Raw genomic sequence first — 20185 nt, 5'->3', positions numbered from 1 at the left:
AACAGGCTATATCAACGCCAGTCAGATAATTAATGACGCCTCTCCGGTGTAGTGAAATGTCTCTAGCCAAAGTCGTAAGAGAGGTCAGCCACCCGCAAATTCGAAACCCCCTTACATCACGCTATCAAACCCTTAGCCGAGTGGCTTAAAGCCAGCAATCGAGACCTTTTGAGTGCTTGGGATACAAATGCCGGTGCTCGTCGATTTTCCGGGTCCCGGAGAAAGGATGATTCGATTCTGGCAGCCATTGGTCATAACACGCCGTGGGTCTTAATAAGTAATCATATCATCTGCACGGGGTGAAATCCGTCTAGGACGGGACCGATGCCGATTCGAATCTTCGTCGATTCCAATGCTACCTCAGCCGGACACGTTGTGTTAGTGACCATCTCATAGGGCGTAGCTTTTCTTCTATGCAACTTCTGAAGAAGAATACAACCAAGCTCGTCGAAACTGATTATGCAAGCCACTTTCGACATCATACCTCCCGGGTAAAATTGGTGATTTGTAGGAAGTATCGGCTCATAGGTACCGGGAGAATGTTAGCTTCGCCGCATCAGCCTTGTAATAGATGTTGCCTCACGCATCCCACCCGGTAATTTCGTCGAGGATTTAGATGAAACCATGCTATGATTGGTGTAGCATAGCAGATCTTCACCTAATACAGATCACATTTAGACCCTCGCCACTTTTCCACATAATTTCCGTGATCCCGGAAGCAGTACGCAAATCCAATCCCGGATTTAATTCGACGCGCTCGAAATTCTGTAGGATGGCGTTACGAGCCGTGCATGCTCTCAAATTCGAGGGGTCGTTACATGGAATGATTGCTACGCGCTTCCGAACGCTCTCAGAAAAAGCAGGAATTCTTCGATGGAATAACTACTCGCGTAACAGGATGGATCCTACGTGGAAAACCAACGTTACTCGTACAACCTCCATGCCGAAAATCGCAGAGCCTAAAGGAATAATCGAAGAAATCGTTTAGTGATGAGTCAGGTATTCGGAAAAGCAATTCTGCGCACCCAATATGTAAGTGTACGTACTTCATAATGAAAATCGAGACATTGCCTAACATCGCATTAAAAGAACCTATGGGAAAGCCTTATCATCCACGCGGATTGCCGACGCACAATGAATATTGTAAAGGTTGCCAAAGCGAGTGCGAAGATCTAGGACTTCCCCAGTTTCGGCACTCCAGCATCCGATTTATGTAGGCAGCCGTTCGAGCAAATAGAATTCCGCCATGAATGTTAAGCGACAATGAGATGATATCTTCAACGATCGATGACAAGACCTTCGACTCGAATAAGAATCTTACGAAATGTCAAGTGGAAGCCAGTAAGCTTAAAGGGGACGTCTCAGCGGCTCAACAACCTGGTCGATCTGGATCTAATTATGTAGCACGTGCATTGGCGTCTTAGAACTTGGCAACTTGGCGATCGATTTTGTGCTGGTCGTGACGCGGCTTATGTTCATGTACGGTGACACGACATGCCTCTTTTTAGCATGCGTTGCTATCTGACTTTGACGCGACCTTGTCGTCGTAAACTTGCCTATTTTCCCTTGTGGTACAGCTCATAGAGGTTAATATATCAGTATCGTTTGCTGGAACGTTATGGGATATAAAAGACTACCTAGTACCTACCCGCAAGTCAGGGGCAGGATCTCCCAACATCCGCGCTCTTCACTCGATTACGTCGACATCAACGAGTTTCGAGAAAGACACGTGTATCTCACGACAGATAGTGTACATCGCTATGGAAACGTCAGTAGTACTTGACACCCTCGACCCATTCGATCGAACGTCCGTACGAGTCTCGTTACCGACCTTGGTATCTTTTCGCTACTCCAATATAATCAAATCGATTTGTATCTACGTTATATCCTGCAAATATTATCGGTCATAGGTTTCTCGTGCGATTATATCATACAATGAACGTCCCAATTAGTCGCGACGCCTACAAGATGAAGTAGAATATGCAGAATATGGTAGCTTGGGCGATTCAGCATCAAGTCATAGTCTCTCCGCTAGCAAAACTCCATAATGGTCGTGCTCGATGGCCGTATGTTACGACACCCCTCTACAAATAATATTGTGACATGACATATACCTACTAGGTAAGTATATATCACGAAGATACGGTTCGAGCCAGGCGGTCGCACTATGATTTACCCTCGTGTCGAAACATAACAATCACATACCGCCTATATACCCAACCGTTGATATAATTAAGCAGTTTCCAGTCTATGGTTTCTGGGACTTTGATATGTGATGCACGGAAACTCTGCGCAGGTAACGTAGAATTAGGTAGGTAGTATAGAGGCAGTGTTTAGAATTATACTACAGCTAGGGACTGACACTAGAGATTTACACCTAGAGTATATTCGACCTGGATGAGAACGAGAGCGAAACCCGAGAGAAAGGGAGAGCATGATCTCGCCATTTTATTTACTTGCCCAGCCATACATCACATCACCTCGGTTCACGTCCCAAACCCATTCCCCCAATCTGCTCCGACAGTGACCAGGTACGAGGTAGCATTCCCAGATCCCAAGACCTTAGGCCGCTCCAGTACACCTATGAATAAGTAGTCCAGCCGTATTTCGGGCAAAGAGCCTCCAGAGATATGCAAGTTCTTGCTGTGGTGGTTTCATTTACCTTCTTTTCTGTGTAAGTACCTACCTAGTAGTTACCTAGTACCTAGTAAATATACGTCTGCCTCCATTGCTTAACATCATTAAATCCAAGAGCCTTGATAGACTTATATCTACATATACCAATAGCCATTGCAGTCACTACATCATGCAGTCAGTCTATACGTGCTAGAGTTCCCAGCAACGGGATATCCAGCATATACATCTAGCCGTCAACAAAAAGGTGCTTGATCTCAGTTAATACCAACATCTCAAGTCAAGTACCACCGAATTGTGGCTATTCTACTAATGCATACTTCTATACTCTAGGGAAATGATGAGACCTCATACCATGAGTACAAAGAAATCGAATTCTTCTACGGAGGATTTCTATCGTCCCGGTCCCTTCGAGACGAACACAACAGTGCCTATATTTCTGTGACTATGGCTATCGTCAGAACAATATACTACCTACCTAGTAGCTTCTCCAATCACTTCTGCCAAGCGTACGTTATCATGTTGCCATTACCAGAAAATTGCTAAGGCCATTCGGCCTTGATTGCATGAAAGGTTGGAATTTATAGATCTGAAAGAGGGAGGTTCGTAGGTAGGTACCTACCTTCTATATCGAGTATTTATGATCTAACTCCCTCTCTACGGCGAAGACCATGAGATAATGGCTACAGACTTTCTAGTAATGGGAGACAGATAATGTATGCCTAGTCTTATGATATGGAGGCCATTAGTACCTTAACGTACGCCACCCAAGTCCCTCGGCACCAGGTCGTCCTTATTGCTAGGTATATCCAAACCGTCCTTCAAAGAGGCTTATATGCCATAGGTGACTACCTACGTAGGTAGGTACGTAAGTGTTCTACATTCCGATACCCCTTTTTATTGTAAGATACCTCTAGGTACTATCTAAGAAATGGACACTCAGGGGTATTATGATGGTTTCTAGCTATTAGGTATGGGACAAGTCGCCTTTGTCGAGATAAACACGGGATGAACGATATCGGTATCTAAGGCCATATACAATATTGTTCATTGATAATAAGGTACATAAACGGTTCAAGTACAAGAACTTGATACCTATTTCTACCTAAGAATCTCAGTGGAAACTAGCATAGATGAGATATTTGGCCCAATTGTGAGCTAGTAGTCGTAGTTCATCGTCATAGACGACAGTTGTCAATACGGGCCACATTCAGCCCCTATCGCCACGGATATGACGGCGGCTCGTTCTCTTATTCCGCAGCAAACATCAGGTACCGATACGGCTCGCACGCCCGTAGCTTATTGATAGTAACGCCATCCTTCGCCACTAATGAGAGCCCCTATTTTGCTTTGTAGATACTTCTACCATTCATATTACCACGGCTAAGAATTAGCCGACAGAGCTGAACTTTCCACCGCCTGTCATTTATCTCTCCTATTTCCATTATGGTGATACAAGAAAGGGGTTCGCATTCACGAATTACATCATGTGCCCCGATCTCCATGTAAGGCATAGCAAACAAATAATCGTACATACAGGTGGACCTTGAGTCGCAAGGACATCCTAGTGGTACCTAACCACACCTCGACGTTACCCCTTTTCTGTATTCCTTTGTCGCGGTTGGCCCTAAAGTCTTCCCTACAGAACAAACGTGTTGTCTCGATGTACCGAAAACACCCGTTAGCTTGCTTCCTATAGTAGTCTGAGGTGTATAGCAGAACCAAGTGCTGCTACGGTGCAAGTATCGCCCCGATATCGAAAGAGTCAGAGACAGATAAAGTATCGTGGTATCGCGGCTAGGAGTAGCAAGAGCAAGAATACGGTGCTCGCAACATAACATATTCCTAGAGCTAGCTAGGTACATAGCCTTTCCTTGTCGTAGGTTCGCTGGCTTCCGCTGTCCGGTTAAGCTCACCCGAGGGTATCTAGGTATCTCAGCCCAGCTGGCGTTCTCCTCAAGAGGTCTTACAACTTATTGCGTAAGACCTAAGAAATACTTGTCACCTTATCAGGAAGTTAGGGATGACAAAACCTTCAATCATTGTCAGGTGGCGCGCAATCCTAAGACTGTTGGGGTCAGCAAATCCCATACTGTAGTTGTTGAAACCAATGAAAAGCTTAAAAGTGGCCAACCTAGAGCTATTCCGTACTGTATTGTACGGAGGGAGGCACCAATTTAGGAGAAGAGAATCAAAGGGGGGGCCATAAGCTGACGATCTCGGATCACAGCTCACAGGGAATAATCAATATCACGGGCCGTCCCTACGCATCTTTTCCCGCTATGTCATCCTTTCGACGGAATTCCACATGAATTTTAGGCTGTCAGTCAATTGCTAATTGATTTTAACCGAGCTGTTCGCTCACGATCGCATAGTTGGTTTCAGATGTCTATGTTATGTTGATCGTCTCATAGGAGAGACTGCGAATCGATTGAAAACGACATATGGAAGACTCAGCGTGTATGGTATCGAATTATCGGAAGTCATATTAACTATATGACTATAGTTCCTCTACAACGAACAGTTGAGCGTTCTTTCTAAATCTAAAATTTACAACATACCTAGGATATTCCAGTAATGATCTCGTTGAAACCTACCTGCCTAGTTGTAAAGGGATAGGACGTTCTAAAACCAAGCAACAAAGATTCGTTAATATTTCATTCAGAATTATGTCCAATCAGGTACATATAGGTTAAAAGTTACTACATGTCAGATTTCAACTGGAAAGAATTATGATGCCCAAGAAAGGGATGAAAGGAATCATCAGACTAGTCAACTTCAGAAGAGAGCCAAACAAGGGAGAAACATCCAAATATCAACTCCTGATTTATAATTACGCCTACTAATATTCTCGTACGATTGTTATTAATTTGAACAACTTGAATATACCAACCAAGGGACAATGGCTACCTAACTCCTATATTTCGCATATTCGTGCACGCCATAGGACTGATAAACGTCAATAGTATCTAGACCTTTCATCGTATCATGTTATTAAACTACCAACCTGCGCCAATACGCAGTGTAGGCACACACAATAAAGGTAGGTGAATTATAAAACCTAATATTAAGATAGCTACTTGGTAATTAAGTCACTATATCGCTTAACAACTAACCTCTAACCATTGATATCCAAACGATTATACGCCTCAATTGATTGAATAATGAGTCGTACGGCACAGCGTTTTGAGATCCTCTTTAATAGGTTCTCGAAGCATAGATAGTTGAACCAGGCCATTGCATCTGAATCCAAATCACTATGGGATTATTCGCTTGCAGAGTGGGAATGGTATCCTTGAAATCTGCGTTATGAAGGATACTGATGACGAGTTCACCGCTTCTTGATCATGTACGAGTAAGTCAATCACGACAACACACCATCTAGAAAGAGGACTCCCGCATTACCCGGCCCCGGCTAAGACGAGATATTACCAAAGAGGAATACGTCTTCCCTTTCTCTTCGAGAGTCCTACATAATAGTAGTAGAATCCGAAGGAGGAAAGAGGTAGCAATTTGAGCGTGTCTATACCCGCACCAAGGTAAAATTATGCCGAGTTCTCGATGATAATCTTCGTGGTACCGCGCTCAGCGTTACCAAAGCTCGTAACTAAAGGACGGAGATACCATCAAGCGAGGCGACGCTGAGCGGGCTCTCACCGTCAATGCTCACCACTAAGTCCTCTTTTGCGCATTTCGCAATAGTATATTGAAGAAGATCTGGACGAATTCATACAAAACGAAATCACATCTCCAAGCACTTCTCAGGGGATGGGATGATCTTTCCTATCTAGTATAATACGCCGTTGTATAGGTACTATAGTACGCGCGTGTTGTTTGGTTTTTCTGGGACGATATGTTTGTTTTTCCCGCAAGAATCTAGTCTATCCGGTTTGAGCCACTTTCCGGTCCTTAACCCTCACCATACCCATCCTCGAGAAATGATTGGCATTGCGACACGAAAAGTGTGTGTGATGATGGGGAGGTCGAAAACGCCCTAATGTACGTGCTTGTTTCGAATTAGTCATCTCTGTCGACTCGGATCAGCCGTTAAGATGCCGGGGATGTTTCAGCCATTCCTTCTATTTCTGCATCCCGCGTGAGGCTCTCCCTTTCCTCGCAGATATACACGTTTTTGGTCTGATTTGCGAATGTATATCATGATGTTCAGACCGACTTTGGCTGATTCTTCTAATTTCGAACATGTCGCCCGCATATGCAAGTGCTTCTAGACTAAAGGTCGAATACATCGAATGCGTAGATGAGACCGGCGCAGAGGCCTTGGCAGAGACTTGCCTTCTTTAACGACACAAAGCTTGATGTTTTACATACCCAATCCGTTAGATTGTCATGATCGAACCGTAATCTTCCTGAAGCTTGTTCACTTTAATTTATGGATTATGCATATAGACCTCTAAATTGCATAGTATTTTATCTGGGTGCTGCTGTGCTGGGTACTGGGTAATTGGGTGTTGGTGGTATTATCTTTATTATCATATGGATGGATGAGAGGACTCGAGATTCCCCCACAACGGGAACATGCTTGCTTGACCCCCAACCTGACCAGCCCGCCAGCCTGACAAGACGGGCCTCCCCCCCCCTGTGTAAAGTGCGTGCTCATTCCCCTGCCCATGCACAGATCCCCAAAATCTCCCCAAGGAAAAAATAACCCTACCCTCCCAGCCTTTCCAGCCCTCCAGGGCTTGAGAAGCGACTCTGGTCAGTGGTGAGCGCCCCAGCTCCACGGTTCGCCTCTATCGCATCCCTGAGATGTGCAGTCGCACAAACCATAAGCAATCGTGCTTTATCCCTTGCTCATGCTCGCAGACTCGTACAAGATCCCCTTTATTTTCCCGCTACGCGCTGCTACGGTAGATGGGACTACGCTATGTAGGTACCTACCTAGCGCTGAACTGCACACCATGCGCAGCACGGCATTTTGAAAAGCAAGGGTATGATGGGGGGAAAAGGCATGGGAGAGCCATCGGTAGACGTGAACGATGGACACGGTCGCGACTTAGGTTGCATAGAATCATCATGTTTTACATAGGCTATTGCGAATGTCCTTCGAAGTAGCTACAGCTTGCGGATATCGATGTAAGCGCGTCCGCAACGGGACAGTATTGGTGGGAAATATGGCGGATTGAGCGAGATCGATCTAACTTGATAACGCAAGGCGAAATGAGCAAGGAGCGGACTCGAGGAAAGCCGTCAACATTAGGCGCAGGATTGCGGAGATGAGCGAAGACCTGACCTAAGAGGAGCAATACGCTATTCTTCGCATACTATCTAATGCACTCGTCTGTAATAACCGTAAACCTACCCGAGCTCGTTACCAAATGTAGGTGAACAATGGAAGGGAAGTTCCGCTCGGTTTCATTTCATGAATACCCAGATTGTCATCGGTGAGTTCTGACGACAGCATCGCATACCTAGAAGTATGTATGTACCTCTCGTACTTGTCCAATGTCGATACCAATAGGATATTAGTCTGGCTAGCCTGCTCTTCAGCATAACAAATGTACTATTCAGGCAAGGTACGACATTAGTAACATACGGGGAACATGGTATATCTGCAGGAACGCCCGGTCCCGACTAGGACCCCCATCTTCATTTCACCTTAGCACAGACGCTCCGCTCTCTTCTTCCCTTGCTCGAGTTCTAGGGGACGCGTTCATGATGCCGGCCCTGTTCAGTACGTGCATACACACCCATGTACGTGCGAGTGACAGTAGCGCGAGACCTTCTCGAACAATGGGACCTCCAGACGCGGCAAGGCCCTGCGAAGCCGCGGCAAAGCAAAGAGATATAGAAGGATGGTCGCGATAAGAGCATGGGGTTACATGCAAGCGCGCGGCAGAAGCCTTTCGTATTCGAACAAACCACGCCGGCGACAGACGTAGACTATTGCAAATAACGCGCAGTTGCTTATAAAGCAATAGCTCTAAGCGAGCATCCATAGGAAGCGTACATAGTATTATGGAGGAGATGTGATCTTCCAATAGTCTCGAAAATACTGCTGCTTTGATAAGACCGGTGACCCTCACGAAGGACACCAAGCGGAGATACGGCAACACGCGACGAAGTGTGGATTACGTACACGAACGATGGGCAGTCTACGGTAATGAGGCGGCATACTATGTCGCATTAAAGGGTAAATATGTAGTCATGGAACGTCAATGGAAACATGGAATGTCACAAGACCGTAGAAACTCGGCCATTTAATGCATTAAAACGCAGGACCACGGCACGGGTTATCTGAATATGTGAAAAGAACAGAGCAAGTACACAGTACAGCGGACGCATTGACATGCAAGGGTCAAGTGGAATGGCACCGTAGTATTTGCATTGCATCCTATGGCAAACGAAACAGGGAAAGGAAAGATTTGCCCCCCTTGTTTGCCTGCAGGGTCCAGGGGGCAAAGGTGAGCAACCCCATACAGAATACCAGCAAAGAAAAAAAAAACCATGTTAGTTCGAAGCTTTGCCGTACAAGCAGACGTAGACTCTATCAAAAGGCAAATTGATTAAGGAAAATGGTCTATGTATGCTCATAAGAGCGTAATTACTGCGGTTGTTGATTGCTAATATCAAGTGACAAATTCTCACGCCTCAGAGGCGTAGATCTACCAAGTCAACTAATGGATGTTCCTATATGTGCGTATACTATAGCTAAAAAGGAAATAAAATCGTATGTATGTACTTGTATGTACCTGATGATACAGAGCATAAGCAGGTGTAGTGTCGCCATTGCTGCGTGCGATCCGGGCTTCTGCGGTAAGATTATGGCGAGGGTGTTCATGTAACATGGGCCAGCTCGTGGTATGAGCATCTCGGCCGGCAGTGAGAAGGTAGTTGACAACAAGGGTGGATATAAATGCCAGCAGCTTTATCATGACTACCACTGGTCACCTATGTAATTATGTACTGTCCTTGCTAGAAATAGAATATGAACATGTTCAACCAATCTTCGACTCGAATAGTAATAACGACGGCTGGTGCGGTAAAAGCCCTGAGTTACATGCGTAGCGGCTCGGTGAAATGGAAACTCGCGGCTACTTCGTATAAACTCGTAGTAAAAGAGTTTTGATGGTAACTTTCCCGTATCGAGAAGGAGTTGAATTCATTGTATTTTACACGCTCTAATGGTTAAAAATAGGAGCTCCATACATCACTACCGCCGTATTCATAACCTTAGTCAAACATTATGATGTTGTGAATATCAGTTAGCCGTGTTGCCTGTCTCCTTTTCGGTAATCAAACATCCTAAATATAAGGGAGAAACAGGACGCGAAACATAGTCTGATGGGAGTTACAAGCGCGACGGCTGTAGCTCTTTAGAGTAAAACCTACAAAGAGGTAATTTGGTAGAATAAAACGCCCTAGCTGGCGATTAAGTCGGGTATAGAAACCCCGTGCTATCAAGCAACCCGATGGTATGTAGGTAGCTATAGGTACAATGACTACCTACCTTTATGATATACATACATAACCCTAGCCCATTCTTGACGATCGAATATGGCATAGAAGACTACTAGTTAGCTCTGTAATAAATCACCGCTAAGAATCACTGAAGACTTTTCAAGTTTCTTTAGGGGAAAGCGTGAAACCCCGAAAATATTTAGCTGCATTGTATTGTTCCCTAGAATTGGACTCGTTAATAGGTCGTATACTGTTCATCAGACCATAAAGCTTGATTCGCGAGAAATACAAGCAAGTCGCTGCGAAGGATTCGAAGCCCCATTCGGTAGTTACATTTAACGTATTCCAAGCGGCCAATGCTGCCGTCTTGGGTTTACACTTGGCGCTCATAACCAAGCAATGGAAGCCCTTGGGGCTATCTCTCCAACGGATATGAACCATACGAAAGATTTTATTTGTCAAGCCTCTCTGTTAGCTCTGAGCATAGCGGCCTCCCTAAGGTATGGCCTGAGTCGATCCTTCGTGTCTGCCGCTGGAAATTTCTGTAGAACCGTGGCAACAGCCACCTGGATCTCGCTGTGCGTGTGGTGAACTCGATCTTGATTTTGCAGGATAGGTACCCATATTCATCAAAAACAAGATACCTGCTAGTAACCTTCAAGTAAAATTAAAGGCATTGAGGCAATCTATGTCCTTTCGCAGTTGGGCATCAAAAGACAGGTCTTGAGAACGTGAATTGGGATATTGGTAATCGAACTGAAGCTTTTCGGCCGAGTCAAGGTCGTTAGGGAAATTGGCTCGAGGTTATTAGTAAACTTCGGGCTAGGAATATGCAGATCAGCACTTGTAAGTACATAGCAAATGTCAAAACAGGGGGTAGAGAGAATGATGACCGCCTCGTATGTATTGACTACCTTAGTATTAGCTTACCCGAGCATCGCTCGGGCCGGTTCAAAAGAACCCTGGGCTCCTAACCATGAAGGTGGAGAGTCCTCACTTGCTTAACATTTAGGGGTGATATGACTAGGGAGCTCCCTGGCTGAGAGCTGTCAAAATCCTGTCGTGTCTCCCAGGAACCCAGTGATCAAGGTAGGGATCTGTTGTAGGGCTGGATGAAGCTTGAGGCCATCTACACCAACAATTGCTATGTTATGGACGTCTTTGGGGAGACAATAAAAGAATAGCGTCGAATAAGCAAAGGACCGAACCGGGACACGTCCCGACCCGAGTTGCCAGGTCAGACTCAGATTCAGCCATCGAAACAACCATGAATGCTGGTATTTGATAAGCAGTTGATGCGAGTTGATGTGAACCTGCGTTGACAATGCCCTACTTACATTGGCGGTGTGCCAAGTCCATAGAGAGGTAAAAAGTTCTCCGCTTGTGTGCAACGAGGCTTTTACGACCCGGATATTCGATGGCTCATTACATTTACCTTTGATTGAATGTAAGTACCTCTCTGCGACTTGGTTCGATCGAGTTCTCCTATGCGACTTCTACATCCTTATCGTACTATATATGAAATGACGTATTTCCTGTTTGCCTCTCGTCCTAAAACTCGTAAATTTTGTATGTTAGTCAGCGCGCAGGCGAATTTAGGTTGAGAATTCTAAGCATACTCGTCGTCATCATGTTGAAGACTCGGAACTCAATGCGTCCAATCAACATGACCAATTTGGCCACACCGCGCAAACCTACGAAAGATCATTACAGCTGTGGAGCTGGTTGGTGGCTGGAATCCCTTTCTTGTCCTCGTAACAATTAGCATTTATTAGTTGGCATCGTATACCTTGATAATCTGAAGCACTAGTTGCCAGCTACTGTATGTTTAGGTGGATTTATATTACTTAGTTCATCTGATGATCTGGACGGTGTGGTTTGTAACTCAATAATAAAATTCTCTTGCATATTATTCATTACGGATGTCGCCTCGGTTGAAAGAATCGACCAAACATGCGACTAGTCGTCGATGACTCGCAGGAGGGCTTGAAGGCAATCATCCGCTAGAGCCCCTCGTCATTTCAAGTTTAGTATAAGGTTTCTGCAAACAAACCAATCTCAATTACTCTTGAAGCATCTACATGTGGTGAAAAGTCGATGATTAGGTAGGTGGAAATGCTTGGTTCACACCCCTTGCCGAGATGTTAGCCGGGAATATTTCATACGCTTACTTTGGAGCCACCCACACAGTACCATGTATTACACAGTACGTAGATACATATACCCCCCTGCCTAAACCCTCGAGGGGCGAGGGCGTCTCTTCGCTCATCCATAGGACACGTTAATTTTGCGTTGGCCGGCATGTGATAGGGGGGCGAGAGAATTGCGACATTGACGCTGAAATTGCTCTGCTGTAGGTTACATATATTGGCGTATTTGTACATCAAGTAACTAAGCATTGTCGAAGCGGATCTCTCTGTCTTACTGTATGGATGTTTCCCCCTTATTTTGTACTTATCTAAAACCAGCAATATTCTAAAGCTCTTAACTAACGCACGTAAATCTAGCAACTCGTTACTAAGATCTGACGGCGTCTGTAAGCATAAGTAGGTAATTGTGAATAGATAGTAACGATGAACCACGTGGAATATTTGTGTAGAGGTGGTCGCATCCCTGTGGACGAAAGGTAAGGGTGTCCTTTCTGGGAGCCTGTAAAGAGCTTGGGGGAAGGATTTCTCGAGATCTCTCGACAGTGGGTGATAAGATCTAGAGACTGGGCACCGCTGCAAGCTACAGGAGTTTGGTGGCCTGTTCCCTCCTAGTTGATTATCATATCAGTGCATCGAAACATCCTCGCAATTGAAAAGCGGCAAAATTCTCCGAGTTGACAGGCGACCTGACGTCCTCAGAGCTAGCGGGGATCAATGGTCAATAGAATGTCAGGGCTGGTGAGGCGCCCACACACCTTGTCCAACATCGACCGCAGACCCTGTATGGATCGATTCCACTACCCAGGGGGGGAACTTGTGTTGAACAATCTGGGGATTTTTATTTTGAGCATGGGAACAAGAGATCTGCCGGTCAAGGATTGATGCAGGTGTTACATCATGCAGCTGAACAAGCTACAAATACGTAGTAAAGTATAAGGAACCTTGGAAGGTCTATGTATGTTTCTTTGTAGTTTATAGTTTAAACGTTTCGTGTCGTGTTGAATGGTAACTAAGTTGTTAAGTTGCAACGAAAAAAAAAAGAAGTCCGATAATAACAACGGGGCTTAAGGGGCACAGATGAGGCACGAAAAGGAGGCACGTGAAATTTATTACTAGAGCATTAACAATCTGAGCCGATGTCTCAAATTTGTATAAAGGTCACGTGATATACTGGGCTAATATACCATGCATATATTTTCTGTACTATGATGTTGATCGTGCGCGGTTGAATTCGGGGTAGCTTTCAAATACTACATAATACATATATACATACATCAATAACCAGCTAATGTACCGTCTACTTCGCTTATTGCAAAGAATGTAAGTGGTACCACTGATCGGCCCTATTTAACTATGCTTACCTTATGCATAAGTGTCATCTCCGAGACTGCGTGATAGCTGTCAGAGACTCAGAGCGTGTCCTTTCTCTGTTGATAGCTGTCTCAAACAGATATAAGCGCGCTGTCTATGAAGATTCGTATGACGCGCAATTACGTCGATCTTGATCGCATTGGGCGGCCCTTTGTCAATATGACCTGAGTTTGCCATATGGAATTTATATGTTCCGCGGACCTGGGATTCCCGTCCTGACGTTCTGAACTTCCGATACCTGCTGCAGTTTGCACCTAATGTGGACTTGTCCGAGAGATGTGCCATCCATCTAAGCCGGAGTAGTCCGTGGGATTGAGCTTCACTATGTCGGAATCGCTCAAAACTTATATTGGACCGACACCAGAGCAATAAATATGGTTACTATTCCCTTTGGCTTCTCTTACCTCTTCCGTAATATCGCGGCAACCTCCCGAGAAAATGGATATTGCGCCGACAAACCTGCCGTAACGATTTGCAGAGCTGAAAAAAGCGCCGGCTCTCATTCCGTACCAGTTTAGGTAGGTAGATAATGATGGGAAAACAACTAAACTCACTTAATTACGTAGGCGTTTATATTATACTAATTTGAATCATATATGGATTTGGAATATGTATTGAGTACATGATAATATTCCCATTATACTAATTACATGTATTATTCCTAGATCCGTTCAGTTGGTAACAAATCCATCCAAATATACCAAACTGCAGTCAACGTAGTAGAAGCAACATGGTAACCTTCTGATTCCATTATCTACCTATCTACATAGTACGCTGCACTACTAGGTAATATGTACTATTGTGTAGGGTTTCCTTAGAGTGAATACCCACTTGTCCTGTCATTTCTCGCTATCCCCAGTACCCTCTTCGATCTCAGCGCTACCATACATACAGGGAGCTAATGTACCGCACACTTACCTAACTGGGCAGTTAGGCTTGTTAAGCGACAGGGCACTGTGTAGCGACAATTTCAACTCGGATTGAAATACCTATATCGAGCTTTGCAACCTCTTAGAAATCAAGCCTAAATTGATACCTAGTATATCTTGAGAAGAACTAAAACGGCATGTTTCTCGGCTATTACGTATCATGATTATTCAAGCTATCAAATAATAATATTAAGAAATTTCTCTCAAATAAAAAATCAGAATTAAACTAAAGAGTCATTTGACTTTGTATGATTAGCTAATATGAATAGTTTATGCGAATTGATATTATTCCATCCGAAGTCACTAGAAGACCCTGCTCGTGTATAATACATACATGCCCAGGTACATGCTAGTATGTATCTATTGATTTAATGTTCAATCAACGACCAGATAAACCTGCATTTGGAGAAGCTGCAAGCGCGCCGGTGCTAACTTATCTGGGCATATAAACCACTGAATCGAAAGGTACGACCAAGCCTTCAAGCGTTCGGGGAGGCACATCCACTGATTTATTGCCCTACCAGCCATTAGCCAGTCCGGCTTACGTACGTCTAGACCTGAGAAGGGAAGTCTCGTCCCATCCTAGCTAACCTTGGACGCGGAATGGGAAATGGATATGGAAGTAGCACTGGAGCTCTTGTTCACGGACCACTGCTACCTGCATTAGTCGGTATCGATCATCCACATTGAAGTATTATTAGCTTGCGAATTTCAACGTTGCAAGGAACTATTCTGCACAAACACCTTCGTCCCGACAACAATACCCTGCCGCATCCTTTCGCTCTTAAGCGACCATCCATTCTCTTTTTCCTGCTTCGTCCAAGCCGCAATTTGACCCTTGTGTCTGCATGGAACCCGATTTTAATGATCAACCCTGGGTCCTTGAATCCTACGGCATGCCCTACTAAAATAAATTCTGAACCACCGGACCCCTGGCAAACCCAAGCTCGAGACTGCAACTAAACTCGAACTGCCTCAACGGTCACCCAAAAGAGGTAATTCTTCCTGATATTCGTTTCTGGGGATTCTAAGCCACGAATCTATCGTCCTGTTCCCTTGGGCCTAACCCTGGTCAATGCCTTTTATGTACTTCTACAACCTACATGTTAATCTCAACTCTATCCGTCGTCTTTTCAACAGGAGCATCAACTCTTGATCGGACTTAGTACACACACGAAGTAGCAAACTAAATATCTATAGTGGCGGCTAATCACGAACCCCTCATCCATATTTGGTGGATGTCGAATGATACAATCATCTGGTTACTCGTTTCGACCACTTTGTAAGTAACGGATTATTCTTATTTTAAGCTTGAATTACTCCCGACGTCGCACAACACAACATGTTTCAGGGATTATAGGTACCCTTCGACCCCAGAGAATATCGAGGTCCATTCAAAAGCCACCACCCACAACGCACAGCCCAAGTGGGACTATATCGCGTGCCTGCGTCGCAATCGTCATTGCCGCGAAACTACTCTGTCCTTGGCACTCCTGATCTAATCTAATACTGCTTCATCAAGCCTCTTTGGAAAATCATGGTCAAAAAGCTATTATTCTATATATGATATGTATATGTAAACAAGTCATGTTCCATCATAAATCGGTTTCACATAGAATCTTGCTGATCTTTAAATATTTGCACCCACTTTCTTCAACAATTACCCCAATTATCGTCGTTGTCGTTCTATTCTACATTTACACATTATCCGTCACTCAACTCAATTAGTACTAACATCACGCTTTTAAGGGTGTCTAAGACACATTCTATTTGAAGACCTATTCACCAAATCACATAACTCTCACTTAGTACCTGGCAATTAAAAGGCACAAAAGAAGAAAGAGCTTAATTAATTAATAGCTGTGTCACTTTTTGTAAGTTGAGCTTGATCTCTTTTTATACTTGGTTCACAGTTACAAGGCACCCCTTCTATCAATTATCAGATTTTGTCATGGCCCAGATTGTCGGGACGTGTGCTTCCTAGTCGGTGCTGGCGGGTGTGCCGCCTACACGCACGAGCCCCTGACCCTGAGCCTGCCCCAAGTCCCCAATTAGCCACGGGATACCCTGCAAATGCGCGTGTCCTGCACGAGAAAAGCACCTAGATTGCGTCAGGGCTTCTAGTATGTATCGTACTGAATTTCTAAAGACGGATTTCTGTTCTTCGATCTACAACGATGCTAAAGCTGATGCATTGATCGATGTCTTTTCAAAATGCACAGTTTCCTCGTATCGTTTATTTGGTATCTCATTTCCCATCACAACAGTGTTACTCAACTTCTAAGTCTCCTATTCGTGATGTATTATTATTTTCGCATGGGCAAATCGAAAGCCATTGATCTGAATCAGGGTTTATCGGAACTGCGATACCCCTGTTCACTTCCCGTCCTTTATGATCCTTGAGGGTTTACTCGCGCTGTCACGATCCTAAAAAGCTACCCTAGGAGACATATTATGGATTATGTTGCAGAAGCTGACCTACTCTTACTTCCTACTAGTTAAAAGGATTTAGTTGGTCTGCGTTATACACACCCTCAACTCAGTCAACGGCCACCTTCCACCGCCAATTTATCTATCCAAGTACCTTAGTTTACCGCCTAATCACAAAACTATAGGTCACAAGTTGGCACTACCACACGAGGAGTACGCGCTTATTTATCTGAGGAGAGGCCAGATCGCACAACGAGCGCCAGACCCAATCAAGTCTGAAGTTCGTTCCGATATCCGTCAACTCTTGTACCTCCTCACGATCTGTCAGCTTTTTGAGCGACAGTGAAGCGGTGACCATTAGCTGAGTCAGGAAGGTTTTATCTGCTAGTAGGTATTGCACCTAGAGACAACAAATTTATCAACTGTCTGTCTACGTTGATATCAAATTGTAAACTGTCGTCAAAGAGGCTGAAGATTTACCTGTCTGACGCATCTCTTGATCCCTGATCCTGGCAACCCAGCCAAGTGACAGCCCTGGAAGCCAGTTACCAGGCGACGGCCCGCTGTTCATTAGTCTATTCGGTTCAGCACGTTTATACAGTACACTGTGGTGATATCTTGAGTGTCTTGGTAAGTAAATCTCTATTTTCGTTTATGGATCTTATCCATTATGAGATACAGCAATCCTTTTACAAGTCTAGCACTGCTTAGTGGTTTTATGCTATCGACCCCTCGATTTAGAGTCGTGTTCCTATCGTTTCTATCCATGGATACCAAAATCTTTTTTTTGGGACCCCCCTTGTTATTCAATGTTCATTAGCCGCCAGTTTATCCCCAGATCGGATGTTGAAATTGCCTGGCAACCTTAGCCCAAATAAAAAGTCCCATCGGAACCACCCTATCCAATCTCCCTGATATGGAAATTTCTTTCGTATAGCAAAGGTTACTTCACTTGTTTCTATCCCGACTAATCCCCTGTATCCTCGATTATATCTATTTTTCCTTATTCCCATCATTTACCAATCTCATCACATACCCCAGTGAGAGGTGTTGCAACGCCTTTCCCCCATCTCACTTTCTCGTGGAAAAAAAAGAACAATATTACTGTTTTGCCGAACCCCAGTACACTGGTCAGTTTCTGCACCCCTCCACCACCACCAATACCGTACCCATTACCTATTCCTTGTCGTCCCCCCCATCTGCCTTGGGGAACCATGCATTTGTTCCCTCGACTTCTTTTGACAGCATCTAACTAGACAAGGCTGGCATGCATGAACTAATATGGCAGCACAGATCTAACCCCGGGGTCTGGCCACGACAGATAACTTGCAGAAAATTACGTCGCTTGCCTGGTCGATGTGCGCATCTATCTGCAAGATTTTACAGGCATAGCAAAAGCACGTACCTGACACGCGATTTGACTTCATTGATACCGACGGAAAGGTTCAACCTTGCAAACCACCTCGAAATAAACGTGGGATTCTATCGAGAGCCGCCAACCAAAGCCTGACTCTCTAGTTTATCGAGCATCGGCACATTACGACTTGTACGGCACTACTACGACGATTGATTATTTACACATTCAGCCAAACTATCCTCGGCTTTCCTCTGCCCGACGGCTTATTATATCCTAAACTATCTTGTATGTATGAACTGTTTCAATCTGGTTTTCCATGTCTATTTACCTGTTTTCTATCTTCTCGATTCTACCTATAGCAATGAACTCTCCGTTTCATGCCTACATCTTTTATCATGTGTCGCCCCCAACCGTGGAAGGCCTCCATTACCTATCTACACACCTATCTATACCTCGGCAAGATTCAGCTGAAGGATTTGCACGAATTTGCCATCCATTACTGGGTCTCGCTGAAAATATTTCTTATCGATACAAATTACTATTTTTAATTGTGATGTTTGTTTTGTTACGGTCATCAATGTTGTATCCACACATCACAGACCATAATATGCCACTAACCTTGAGATAGAAAAGAAACCGGCCATCCCACAATCTCATAACGAACAACCTACCTCGACTGTCGTAGTCTCATTACATCCAGTCTATGATCGTCGAACGAATACCTTGATTATTACACCGTGAGTACATTCTGTTTTATTATACGAAATCACTATCAAACTCTGTCCCTAAACAAGACGTCTGTGTGCGCGCGCGCGCTCTGGGAATTGCGACGTTCATCCTAGTTCGTTATTTAAAGCATGCGGGGAATTTCTCCCCTTGCTCATATGGCGTGGTCTCTTCTGTTGATCCACATGCCCTCCCAGGTTTTCAACGGCTGCACCAAAGCCGAGCCATGTGGAGAAGGCAGGATTATCTAATTCATTGTTTGTTGCTTTACTGACATGAGATATATGGCAGGACCGGCGAAGAACCTTTAAATCCACTCCAAGTTGGCAACTCATTTGCCATGATTATGAAGATGGGTCGACAAGCGCCTAATACATACCTCAAAGAGGAGCCGCGTGTGGACTCGGTAAGTTTATATTCATTTATTTTGTTATGTATCTACTTCAATGCTCCGTGGCAAGTGCTACGACGCGGATGTGGATCTGCGGCTCGCAGATTCGACCGAGTCATCGCAGCTGTGCGACGTCTTCGGATGTTACAACGACACAGCCCAAGTTATTCCCCGCCAAGTATCATGGAATAATCTTCGTCGCTACCAAAACGCGCCGGGTTTGAACTTTGGCGCGTTAGTATACTCTGCCTATGCGCAGAGTTTCTTCGTTTCCAGAATATCGCGTGGTTCGTCGCATGCTTGCCTGCCTCTAAGAGATCAGTCCTTGAAATCCAGGGAATTACAGGGGAGCTTCTTGTTTCACAAGTGTCCAGGGGGCTTTTCTTCTGGAACAGGGCTTGTGCGGGTTGCCTTAGCGTCCCCGGCCGATACTTCAAGGATGGTGATGCTGGTCCTATCAAGCACCTCTCATAGCTGACGTGCCCGTGATGTCCCCGCCCCCCAAGTGGATGCGGGGAGACAGATGCATTCTCTTAATTCACGATTTATCGGTTTTGCTGGTCCGTATGTTTCGCGCAGCACCCACACTGTCATGATCCTGATCGAAAAGATGCTCTGGACCTTTTAAATCTCCCCCCTACACGCCCCGGATGTTTGATGGCGCAAGTGCCAAACAAGATTGGGAGAAACGGTCGCGAGAGACCAGAACCCATTAGAGAGCATCCTTTCCTTTTCGAGTTAAAGCCAGAAAAAAAAAGTTCAGCGGGTTCAACGGAGT

The sequence above is a fragment of the Annulohypoxylon maeteangense genome (genome assembly GCF_022496945.1).
Source record: "Annulohypoxylon maeteangense strain CBS 123835 unplaced genomic scaffold GGS22scaffold_6, whole genome shotgun sequence".
In the NCBI taxonomy this organism is placed as follows: Eukaryota; Fungi; Ascomycota; class Sordariomycetes; order Xylariales; family Hypoxylaceae; genus Annulohypoxylon; species Annulohypoxylon maeteangense.
This window is presented reverse-complemented; position numbering follows the sequence as displayed.